Raw genomic sequence first — 12,461 nt, forward strand, 5'->3', positions numbered from 1 at the left:
TGGAGGCAGTGTTATGGCATGGGCATGTATGGCTGCCAATGGAACCGGGTCACTGGTGTTTATTGATGGCCTGACTGCTGATAAAAGCAGCAGGATGAATTCTGAAGTGTATAGGGCTATACTTTCTGTTCAGATTCAGCCAAATGCTGCCAAACTGATAGGACGCTGCTTCATATTGCAGATGGATCATGACCCAAAACATACAGCAAAAGCTACCCAAGAGTTTCTCCAGGCAAAGAAGTGGGATGTCCTTCAATGGCCAAGTCCGTCACCTGATCTCAACAAAAGAGCATGCTTTTCACTTACTGAAGACAAGACTGAAAGCAGAAAGACCCACAAACAAGCAGCAGCTGAGGCCAGCTGCAGTAAAGGCCTGGCAAAGCATCTCGAGGGAGGAAACTCAGCATTTGGTCATGTCCATTGGTTCCAGACTTCAAGCAGTCATTGACTGCAAAGGATTTTCCTCCAGGTATTAAAGGAGATCCTTAAGTTTGAAATGATGTTGGTTTGTTCCATTACTTATGAGCCACCAACGATGGGTGTGTGTGTATGCCACTGGCTGTACTTCCTGAATGGTTAGTGCCCCACTTTTGTCAAACCCCCTGAATTACAGCTGAAAGTCCTGACTTCGCTCCCATCCAGGTGTGTTTCCTTTCAACTTCAATGTGGTGGTGTACAGAGGCCAATTGCCAAAACAGTTATCCTTGTTCCAATATTTCTGGCCCTGACTGTAAATAATGAAAAGAGGTACTCAGAATAAAAATGAAATAAAAATAGATTTTGTGGTATGTCCAGGTTGATGGCTACCCAGCCAGATGAGTCTGCCCTTCTTCGGGCTTAGAGGTTGAGGGCCATGGCCCTAGTCTCCCATTTTCACTTTCTAAAAGGCAAGCTGTCAAGTCCTGTTGCCACAGACACTATTCCTTCTGCCCCTTTTCCCCCTCTGGGGTTGCAGTCCTATCCACACTTACTAAGGAGTAGGTCCCATTGGAAACAGTCAGACTTATTTCCAAGTAAATGTGCATAACTCAGGGGGCAAGTGATACCCCCTTGAAAGCCCAGAAATCACCCCGGGGCATCCAGTTGCCGATGCCTAATTAAGGCCTGGCTCAGGGAAATATCTGAAGAATCAGATTTCTGAGGTACTTCAAAGAGCAAGCAAGTAAAAATAAATAATAATAACAAGGAAGTACAACATTTCCCCATATCTGGTAGATGTACTTAATTATTTAAGACATGTATATCCCATGCGCTCTTATACAGTTAAACAGTCACTGGAAAACATAAAAACATAGTAAAAGCACACATTTCTAGGAGCAAGTCCAGGTCCAGAAGACTCCTGGACATTAAGACTGAACATAATTGGAAACACAGCATCATCCAAGACAAGATACTGTCTGAGCACACTTGGACCCACACTGACATTATCTCTGTCTTCTTCTCTGGATTCCCCTTTGGTCTGTTCACTTTCACTCATTCGACTACTGCTCCCAAATGCTACCTTAAGACTGCTACTGCTACTCCCAGATTGCTGGATAGTGAAGCACAGAACTGCTTTTCCTTAGCGTACAGCTCCAGAGGATCTCACCCAGAAGCGGCATAGCCAAATATAGATTGTTGCAAGTGGATCACAGAGTAAAATCATCACCAATCATTACACCATAGGCTGGATCCAGACTTAGTCATACTCAGAGCAGACCCATTGAAATCAATAGGACTTGTTCCGCAAAACATGGCCCTTCCAGGAAATTCCTGACTTGTGTGGCGGAAAATTTCCTCCTACAGAAAGTAGAGGAAGGAACTAGAGGATTGGCTATCCTTGACTTGATTCTAACCAACAGAGATGATTTAGTGGGTAAAGTAGCCGTTACAGGAACTCTGCGGGAAAGCAACCATGTTATACTTGAGTTCTTGGTTCTAAGGGAAGCAAAAGCTGAGTGTAGCCAAACGTGTACCCTGGATTTTAGAAAAGCTGATTTTAATGAACTCAGAACAATGATAAGTAAGGTCCCATGGCAAGCAACTCTAATGAGAAAAGGAGTCCAAGGTGGGTGGGAGTTTTTAAAAAAGGAAATTCTCAAGGCACAATTACAAACAATTCCAACAAGAAAAAAAGGTGGAAGACAACAGAAGAAGCCAATGTCGCTTCACAAAAAGCTTAGAGATGACCTGAAAACAAAAAAGTACACATATAGGAAGTGGAGAAAAGGCCAAGCAACAAAGGAAGAGCACGGGCAGGTAACACAGAATTGTAGGGGTGGCATCAGGCAGGCTAAAGGTGAGGACGAGCTGAGGTTAGTGAGGGATGCTAAAAGCAACAAAAAAGCTTTCTTCAGCTACATGCATAGTAAAAGACAGAGGAAAGAAATGGTGGTTCAGATATTAAATAAGGATGGCAAAATGATAACAGATGACAAAGAAAAGGCAGAAGTGCTCAATTCCTACTTCCACTCAGTCTTCTCCCAAAAGAGGGTCTATGACCCCCCTGGCAAAGGCAAAGTACAGGCTGAAGGGGCAGGATTGCAGCTTGAGATCAATAGGCATATGGTCAAGGAACACCTAATTACTTTGAATGAGTTCAAATCTCCAGGGCCAGATGAACTGCACCCTAGAGTAATAAAGGAACTGGCAGAAGAACTCTCAGAACCACTGTCTATTATCTTTGAGAAATCATGGAGGACGGGTGAAGTGCCAGATGACTGGAGGAGGGCTAATATGGTCCCTATCTTCAAAAAGAGTAAAAAGGAAGAACCTGGGAACTACAAACCAGTCAGTCTGACATCATCCCTGGGAAAATTCTGGAGCAGATTATAAAGCAATCCATCTGTAAGCACCTTGAAAACAATGCCGTGATTACTCGAAGCCAACATGGATTTGTCAAGAACAAATCCTGCCAGACGAATCTGATCTCATTTTTTGATCAAGTAACCTCCCTTGTGGACTGTGGGAATGCTGCAGACATAATATACCTCGACTTCAGCAAAGCTTTCAACAAAGTGCCCCATGATATCCTGATGAGCAAACTAGCTCAAAGTGGGTGGACACAACAATCAGGTGGACCCACAGTTGGCTATAGGATCACACTCAAAGAATGCTTATCAATGGTATCTTCTCAAAATGGGGAGAAGTAACAAGCAGGGTACCTCAGGGCTCAGTCCTGGGCCCAACGCTCTTCAACATTTTTATTAATGACTTGGAGGAGGAGGTGCAGGGAATGCTGATCAAATTTGCAGATGACACAAAATTGGGTGGGATAGCTAATACTTTGGAAGACAGAAACAAAATTTAAAGTGACCTTGATAGACTGGAGCATTGGGCAGAAAACAACAGAATGACATTTAATAGGATAAATGCCAAATTCTGCACCTAGGAAAAAGAAACCAAATGCACGGTTGCAAGATGGGGGATATGTGGCTCAACAACAATACAAGCGAGAAGGATCTTGGAATTGTTGTCGATCACAAGCTGAATATGAGCCAACAATATGATGTGACTGCAAAAAAGGCAAATGCTATTTTGGGCTTCATTAATAGAAGCTTTAACTGGGCACCACACTTTAAGAAGGATGCAGACAAGCTGGAGGGGGTTCAGAGGAGGGCAACAAAGGTGATCAGGGAACTGGAAACAAAGCCCTATGACAAGAGACTGAAAGAACTGGGCATGTTTAGCCTTGAGAAGAGAAGACTGAGGAGAGATATGATAGCGCTCTTCAAGTACTTGAAAGGTTGTCACAGAGAGGAAGGCCAGGATCTCTTCTCGATCACCCCAGAGTGCAGGACACAGAATAATGGGCTCAAGTTACAGGAAGCCAGATTCTGGCTGAACATCAAGAGAAATTTCCTGACTGTTACAGCAATACGACAATGGAACCAATTACCCAGGGAGGTGGTGGGCTCTCCCACACTGGAGGCATTCAAGATGAGGCTGGACAGCCATCTGTCAGGGATGCTCTGACTTGGATTCCTGCATTGATCAGGGGGTTGGACTCGATGGCCTTGTAGGCCCCTTCCAACCCTATGATTCTATGATTCTACAACTTATACGTTAGTCATGACTTAAGTCTGGATCCAGCCCCATGTGTTGAACTCTGCACAGATCCATATTACCCATACGCTCCCTATACTAAAGTGATCGTGTGAATTGGCTTCACAGAATGGAGTCAGAAGTACATGGGTCAGATTGCTATAATCTTTGATGCATCCTCCAGCTGGACCCTTCTTTGACTTTTCAGCCATAGAAAAAAGCTGGTAAACATGATGTAGTAAGTGTGTGTGTGTGTGTGTGTGTGTGTGTATGAATCAATTCAGATAATCTAAGATAGAAAGGACTCCTGCTATACCCGCTTAATACCTTTCTCCTTCCTTTAATTGGCAAGGATTTATTATCTCTAGATCAGCTCTGTCAAGCAATGACTGGGGATTTCTAGACTTTGATCCCAGTTGCTTTGATTCTAACACCTTTTTACTTTCCTTATTTATTCTGTAAAAGTGAATTCAAGCCAACCTTATCAGCCCTGGATTAAATCATAGCAAATGTAAAGGTATAATAAGATAAAGAAAGAAAGAAAGAAAGAAAGAAAGAAAGAAAGAAAGAAAGAGGAAAAACTGGTAGATATAACACTATTAGAATGTGTGAGAAGTGGTGGGAGGGTTTATAAATCCATTGTAAACTATGAGGGTCCTGAATAGGCATGTACAAAGGATAGTGAATCTCCCATTGGTTTAGCAAAATTATGGAGCTCATTCCATAGCATTATAATTCAGTAAGTGGCATTCTATGCTATGCATCAAATGCATCTATGTCCCAGCATGATACTTGGACGTGGCGTTGCTGGTACCTAATAGTTGATGTTTCAGATAAATTGTAGACATGAATTTCTTGTAGTTTGTTATCATTATCATAGAGAAGGTTCTCCATGAATACTCTTGATGTCTTGCCTGGACTCCAATTAAGAAGATAAGAAGAGTCATACTGGATTAGACCAGAGATCTATCTAGTCCAGCTTTCTGTTCCCACAATGGCCAAACAGATGCATATGGGAAGCTCACAAGCTGGCAGAAATTGACAATGGAATGAGAAGCACGTTGGAGTATTATCCGGATTTTCATGGAATTGTCTTTGGTCCATCAGGGACACACGAAGCAAGATAAACTGAGGGTACCGTACCTTTAAAATCTGGTTTTCATGGGTCACGCAGCACTTCAAAGGAACATACGTCTGTGTTTGGTAGGGGGGGGTAGAACTGAATGTCATCAAACTGGCAGGGGCTGCTCAACCAATAAGAGAGGCTTGTTTCTTGCCCCTGTCCAGGCTCCCCCCCCCCACGACATTGTTATGAATGGAGAGTAACGAATTCACAATTCCATTCCAGCAAACTGTCACAGAGTTAGAGCTCCCCCCTTTTTCCCCAATGTGTGCACTTTTGCCTAAAGATGCCAAAATCCCCAATTCTTGAGTGGGTTATAGCTTCCCACTCCCACTTCCCACTCCCAGAGTTATAGCTTCCAAACTCCTTTTCTTCTTCTCTGGGCACTTTCTCCCTCCTCGCAATGAAAGGCTTCTCCGCCCCCATGATCCCACTACTGGGATAAAGCCCTAATGTGCATTTGTTTAATGCCAAAGGAAGAGTATAAGCTCACTGTTCCCTCACTTTTCCAAGAAGAAGCCAAAATCCCAGATTATCCAGTGCAGCATCTGAAGGCTCCCCCAGAGAGCAGCCCACCTACCCCTGATTTCACCCCATTCCAGCAAACTGTCACAGAGTTGTAGTTTCCAAGCCGTTTTTACTGCAAGCATCAGGAAGTGAAACAATGCAAAGAGAAGCAAGGAAGCGAAGCAATGCAAAGAGAAGCAGGGAAGCGAAGAAAAGTGCAAGGAACAAACAAGCCCCGAAGTAAGGCAAACATCAAAGAAAACATCAGAGAAGCATCTGAGTAACACAAGGATCAGACAAGCACCCAGAGAAACAAAGTAACACAACATCGGAGAGGCGAATTAACCCAACATCAGGCAAACATCAGAAAAGCACATAATGATGGCTCTCAATGGGGAAAGGGAGGCTAGTTACTCCCACTGGTGAAAAGGAAGTAGAGAGCGATTCTGAAGGCTCAACAGAGCACAATAGCTTTGGTGAGTCGGAGAGGCAGGCTAGTTACTGTAGTTACTCTAATTACTCTCCCGGGGAATAGTAGTGCCAGTAGGGAAAATGAGCGAATAGAGGGGGGAAGGGGCTGACCCACCCTTTGACCACATCACTGCCAGGTCACAGCCACATCACAAAGCCATGCCCAAGATTGAATGCAGAAGAACGTGGCACACTGCGGTGGAACCATGTGGGAGCTGCTTTAACTTTAAAACAGTGTAAAAGGACTTTCAGATAATGCAGCTTTTCAAGACAGAAGCTGTTGGTTGGCAGTGCACTGACCATGGCATCATGTGCCGTGAATGACGTCTTGCTCCCAATGTGCAGGAAATCCCCCAGGAAAACAGCCCCCAGGACATGAATGCAATAGCACCTTCCTACTTGTGTTCTCTAGCAAGCTGGTATCCAGAGGCATGCTGCCTCTGATACTGGAGGTAGTATAGCCATCATGACTAATAGCCATTGATACCATTGCCCTCCATGATTTTGTCTAATCCCCTTTTAAATCTGTCCAAGTTGGTGGCCTTCACTACATCCTGTGGTAGTGAATTCCATAGTTTAACTATGCACTCTGTGAAGAAGTACTTTTATCTGTCCTGAATCGCAAACCACTCAGCTTCGTTGGATGACCCTGGATTCTAATATTATAATAGAAGGACAGAAACTTTCTCCAGCCTGTACATAATGTTATACTACACCTCTATCATGTTCCTGTATTCAGCTTTTTTTCTAAGGTAAAGAATGCCAAGTGTTGTTGTAACCTTTCCTCATTAGGCAGTTGCTCCTGCCCCTTGATAATTTCAATTACCCTTTTCTTCACCTTTTCCTTGAAGGGCAGTGACGAGAACTGTACACAGTATGGTTGTAAACAGACTGATTCAGTCAAAAACTGAAGAAGAGCTCTGTGAGGCTCAAGAGCTTCCCTCAGTGCACCCTTGCCAAGAAATATCACCCCCCCACACCCTCACCCCCACACCCCAAAAGGTATTGCCTTGGTAGTCTAGTGCAAGTGAAGCAATAACTTTGGTGCAGGGAATGTTTCTTGGCAAAAGTGTACTGAAGGAAGATATTGAGTCTCACAGAGTTTGTAACTAAATCAATAGGAGTCAAGGCAGTGTGTAGAGTCACAGAATTTTAGAGTTGGACAACATCTTGAAGGTCAACTTGTCCAGTCCCCTGCTCAATGCACAATCTACAATACAATGTGCAACTGAAGAAGATCAAGCAACAGGTGATGCTTTCCCCATCAGCACGTTTAAAATGTACACACTGCATTTGAAGCCAGTGGAGACTGGTGGCTCCAATTTTAAGTAATTCCACTCTGGATTTTAGTCAGAACTAGCCAGGACTTTACAGGAGCTATCCAAGGTCCTGGACCTATTTGGGGGATAGGGTTCAGCACCTTGGATTTCTCCTTTAGAGTTTTGGATGACTCTGACTAAAACCCAGAATGGATTCACAGCCCCACAGAAATCGGAGACACCAGCCTCCACTGTTTGAAGCATTGGAAGGGCTGGTCACTTCATCCTTGTGCTCATAATACAGCTGTGTCATTCCAGCCAAGTACCACAGCTGTGTGAGCGCTCACACAAATCCTACCTAAAATGGACTGAGCAATGCAATGACATGCAACATTTCACTCACATGACCGGTGAATTTCTTCTCAAAGAGCACAATTTTGAGCTTAGATTCAAAACAGACCATCTTCAAGCAGGGTTGTTCCTAATACAATAGGAATTATGTGAATTATCCATTTGCATGTGCCATTGATTACATTTCCTCTAGAAACACAGGGCAGTTGTGCCATTGTCACAAAAAGTATTATTTTGTCCTCACTGAGTTCCTGATCTTTCTCAAATGCTCTTTAACAGCAGCTTGGTGACTTCATTTATGCCTCAACACCTTGTTGAATCAGGCATTTAGAAAACAGATTCAGGAAGGTTGGCTTTTTCTTGTTAATTGCATTTTATATTTTATTTCTCCCTTCTGGAATGTTGCACATCTCAGATGCCAGAGGCAAGGAAACATATTAAGCTAAAGGTCAGAGAACTGAATTTGTAACTGAACAAAAACCCAGCAAAACATTTGGCCATGTTCCATGGCACACTTTACTGCTGACATGACTCCAGGGGGTTGTTGATGCACGTTTCTGTGATTTAAAAGTGAAGAGCTTTTTTTTATTATTTACAAAGGAACACATCTAATATACTTCACAGTGCTTCAAAGACTCAAAGCAAGAAATATAACATCTGATGGCTTCTTGGGGGGAGGATTTTGACTTTTTAAGTGGTTCTAACAAAAAGGCAGTTAAAGGCGCCATCCTATGCATGTTTAGACAGAAAAAAAGTCCTATGATTCCCAGCATTCCCCAGCCAGCATGTTTAGACAGAAAGAACAACAACTACAACTCCCAGCTATGGCTGGCTGGGAAATGCTGGGTGTTGTAAGGCTTTTTCTGTCTAAACATGCAAAGGACTGCACCCTCAGTGTCTTATGAGAGTTTATTAAAGTTGGTTTGAATTCACTTTCACAGAATAAAGGTTTGAAGACTTCTCAGTAAGGATGTGCATCGGAAGCCAAAGCCTGAACCAACTCAGGTTCCTTCAGACCATTTCTGGTGCTTCCCAAGATGAGGTAAGCTTCTCTCCAAAGTGACCAGAACTGAAGCTGGACTCTGCCTGTGGCTTCATTCCCAATTTGGCTTCAGGAAGGCAGATTGTGAGTCTCCAAAAATAGCATATTTTGTTTTCCTTCTACATGCTGATGGGGGTGTGGCGAGGGAGGGAGGGAGGGAGGGAGGGACTTGGTTGAGTGACTGAAAGGGCCACCTTCTAACCAAAGGACACATTTTACCAGGGGCTCTTCAATCACTGTGTTTTGGGGGAGGGCAAGGATGGGATCATGAGATGCCCATTCTTCCAAGGCCACCAGGTTTTACTATGAGAAAAGCCTTAAAATGGCTTTCAGTCATCATAACTCTCTAGCCCTGCACAATTCTTCTGAAATGCTAGGTTTTTTGCCTAGGAACACCACTATGATGTGTGCCATTTTCATACCAACTGCTCAATAAACTGCAAGGGAGAAGGGAAACAAATCACACACACACACCTTAATTTGAGGACTCCCCTTCCACATAAACCACTCCAACTATTGTTATGAAACTTTGCAGCTTTCTTACATAGGACCACCTTTATGCTCTCCATCATTTTTAGAAGAATGGTATACAAGGAATATAGGGGGATAAGAGTGTCTTTTTGAGATACCCTCAAAATGTAAAGGCAGCTTTTGCACAAAACTCCCTCTACCTATTCATCTGAAACTGATGAAGGGGCAATTATCCCTGCAAATGTAATCTAACTCTGCCAAGACATTTTTTTTAAAGTTATCAACAGTTGCCTTTAAAAAATCAAAATATAAAAGTGTGCAGCACAAAAATCTCTGCACCTATTTTTGTGAAATTTGGCAGGTGTATTCCCCTCCTAAGGGGTTACTATGCCTCCAAAGGTCATCCACTTTCAGTACCTGGAAAAGCAGACAGCCTCCAAATCAGTTGAAGCAGAACTGGGCATTTTCCAAAGTGATGAATTGGGCTCTGAGTCAAATCTTGTGGTCGGTGCACACCTCTACTGACCAGTTGGTGATGACATAAAAAGCAGGCACATCCAGGAGAGCACTGATGTCCATAGTTCTGGAACTCCTTGTCAAGGGAGACCAGGCTAACTCCATCTTTGTTGTTCCATGTACTTGCCCAGACCCTAAGATTATCTTCCGGAGTCCTTCTCCAGGAGCCCTTGCCAAAAGAGTTCAGGCAGGTGGCTCTCAGAAAAAGGGCATTTTCTGCTGTGGCACCCTGGTTGTGGAATGAAATCCCTAGAGGTTCACCTGGTGCCTACATTGTACTCTTTCCAGTGCCATGTGAAGACCTTTTTATTTTCCCAGGGATTTTTAGCATGTTAACATTCCAGGTTTTTTTTGTATAGGGGCAGTATGATATTGGCAGTTTTATTCTCAATTCTTTTTCTAATTATGCCTAACATGGAGTTTGCCTTTTTTACAGTGGCCGCACACTGGGTTGACATTTTCATCGAGTTCTCTGCCACATCCCCCAGATCTCTTTCCTGGTTGGTCACCGCTAGCTCAGATTCCATCAGGCTTAGGGATGGTGCGGGTGCCCGATTCAGTCCGGGAATCTGGGTGGAACCAACCCTGCCCACACCCCCAACCCCCACTTGCTGAGCCCCTGCCCCTACTCACCCCCTGCCCGTGCTCAGCAAATGTCCTGCACTCACCCTGGCAGCCTCATCAAGCTTCACAGTCGTTGTTCTTTGAGAAATAAAATGGTGATCACAAAAATATTTGCACACATGCAAAAATGCACATTTTCGTGAATGCACATATTCACATATGTGAAAATGCACATTTCGCAAATGTGCATATTTGAGTATGCGCAAAAATGCTCATTTTTGAAAAAATGCACATTTCACACACATGAATAAGTGCTTTTGCAAAATGTGCATTTTGTGCATATGACAACATGCGCATTTTTGCAATCGCCATTTTATTTTTCAATAAAATGGCAACCGTGGAGCTTGTCGAGGCCACTGGCTTGAGTGTGGGCTGCTCACCAAGCATGGGAGGGGCTCAAACACAGTCCAGGGACTAGCTAGCGGGGGCAGGGTCTGGGCGGGTGTCCAGAGAACTGGATGGGGGTGAGTTCACACATCCCTAATCAGGCTATACTTGAAGTTGGGATTTTTTGCCCCAGTGTGCATCACTTCACTTTACACTTGCTTACACTGAACCACATTTGCCATTTAGATGCCCATTCTCCCAGTTTGGAGAGATCCTTTTGGAGCTCTTCACAATCCCTTTTTGTTTTAACCACCCTAAAGAATTTGGTGTCATCCACAAACCTGGCCACTTCACTGCTAATTCCAGATCATTTATGAACAGGTTGAAAAGCATTGTTCCTAATACAGATCCCTGTGGGACCGACCCCACTATTTACTTTTCTCCACTAGGAGAATTTACCATTTATTCCCACTCTCTGCTTCGTGTTTTTTTTCTGAACACCTCACTTCAAATCCCCAAATGACCACTTCCAACAGCTTCATATAGATCAGGGGTGGGCAACCTGTGGCCCTCCAGAAGTTTTGGCCTACCACTTTCATGGTCCCTCATCATTGGCCATGCTGATTAGAGCTGATGGGAGTTACAGGCCAAAACATCTAGAAGGCCACAAGTTGCCCACCCCTGATATAGATGTTAAATAGCATTAGCAGGGAAATAGTGGCCTGTGGCACCAAGGGACCAATGAACACTGCCCTAGTGCTACTCTCTGAAACCGACTCTGTAGATAGGTCTGGTTGAAGGTATCAAAAACTGTTGAGAGATCCAGCAAGAGCATCAGGGTAGCACTCCACCTGTCCCTTTGCCAGTAAAATTCATCTATCAAGGCAACCAAGGCTGATTCAATTCCAAAACCAGGCCTGAGCCCAGACTGGAATATGTCCAGATAATCAGTGAAGAAATTACTGTCATGATATGTTCGAAGTGCTCAGCAAGTCTCAGATCGGCTTGGAGACTGCCAGTTACTAAAGCAGAACTGATGTGTTGGAGGCTCGTGTCATCATTGTTGGGTCAGAATCAATCAGTGTTGCCTGCCTGGTATTATATCTTCTTATATAAACTGGCACTCCTGATGGATTCCTCTAATCTGTGGGTGACCAGCTGGATTCATGGCTAGTGGAGCTCATACCTGCCCTGGTTAGTTAAGGTCAGCCAATGGAAGCTTAAACCCATTGCTGGCTGGGATCATTGTTGTTCCTGGGCACATGGTGACTGTTGAATCTCCATGAAGTGGTAATCTGATTGCTCCATCCTGCACCCAGATGACAGTCCACCAAGGCACCACACAATTTTAGAAGGCTTGCAGAGGTGTGATGGGTTGCAATCTGGTTGTGTGGTACAGCAATCACACTACCACTTTACGTGTTCAGCATTTGCCATTTCCACAGTAGCACACATCTCATCATTATAAATTGTTTGTGTGAATTAATCTTTTGGAACGTCTCAAGGAAAGGAAAGGAAAGGAAAGGAAAGGAAAGGAAAGGAAAGGAAAGGAAAGGAAAGGAAAGGAAAGGTTCCTCCTGTGCTGACCCCTAGAGGGATGCCACTTACGCTGGTGTTTTCATGGCAGACTATAGCGGGGTGGTTTGCCATTGCCTTCCCCAGTCATGACTACCTTTCCCCCAGCAAGCTGGGTACTCATTTTACCAACCTCGGGAGGATGGAAGGCTGAGTCGACCTGAGCTGGCTA

The sequence above is a fragment of the Heloderma suspectum genome, chromosome 7 (genome assembly GCF_057233095.1).
Source record: "Heloderma suspectum isolate Gila_16-S chromosome 7, 16-S_ref, whole genome shotgun sequence".
In the NCBI taxonomy this organism is placed as follows: domain Eukaryota; kingdom Metazoa; phylum Chordata; class Lepidosauria; order Squamata; family Helodermatidae; genus Heloderma; species Heloderma suspectum.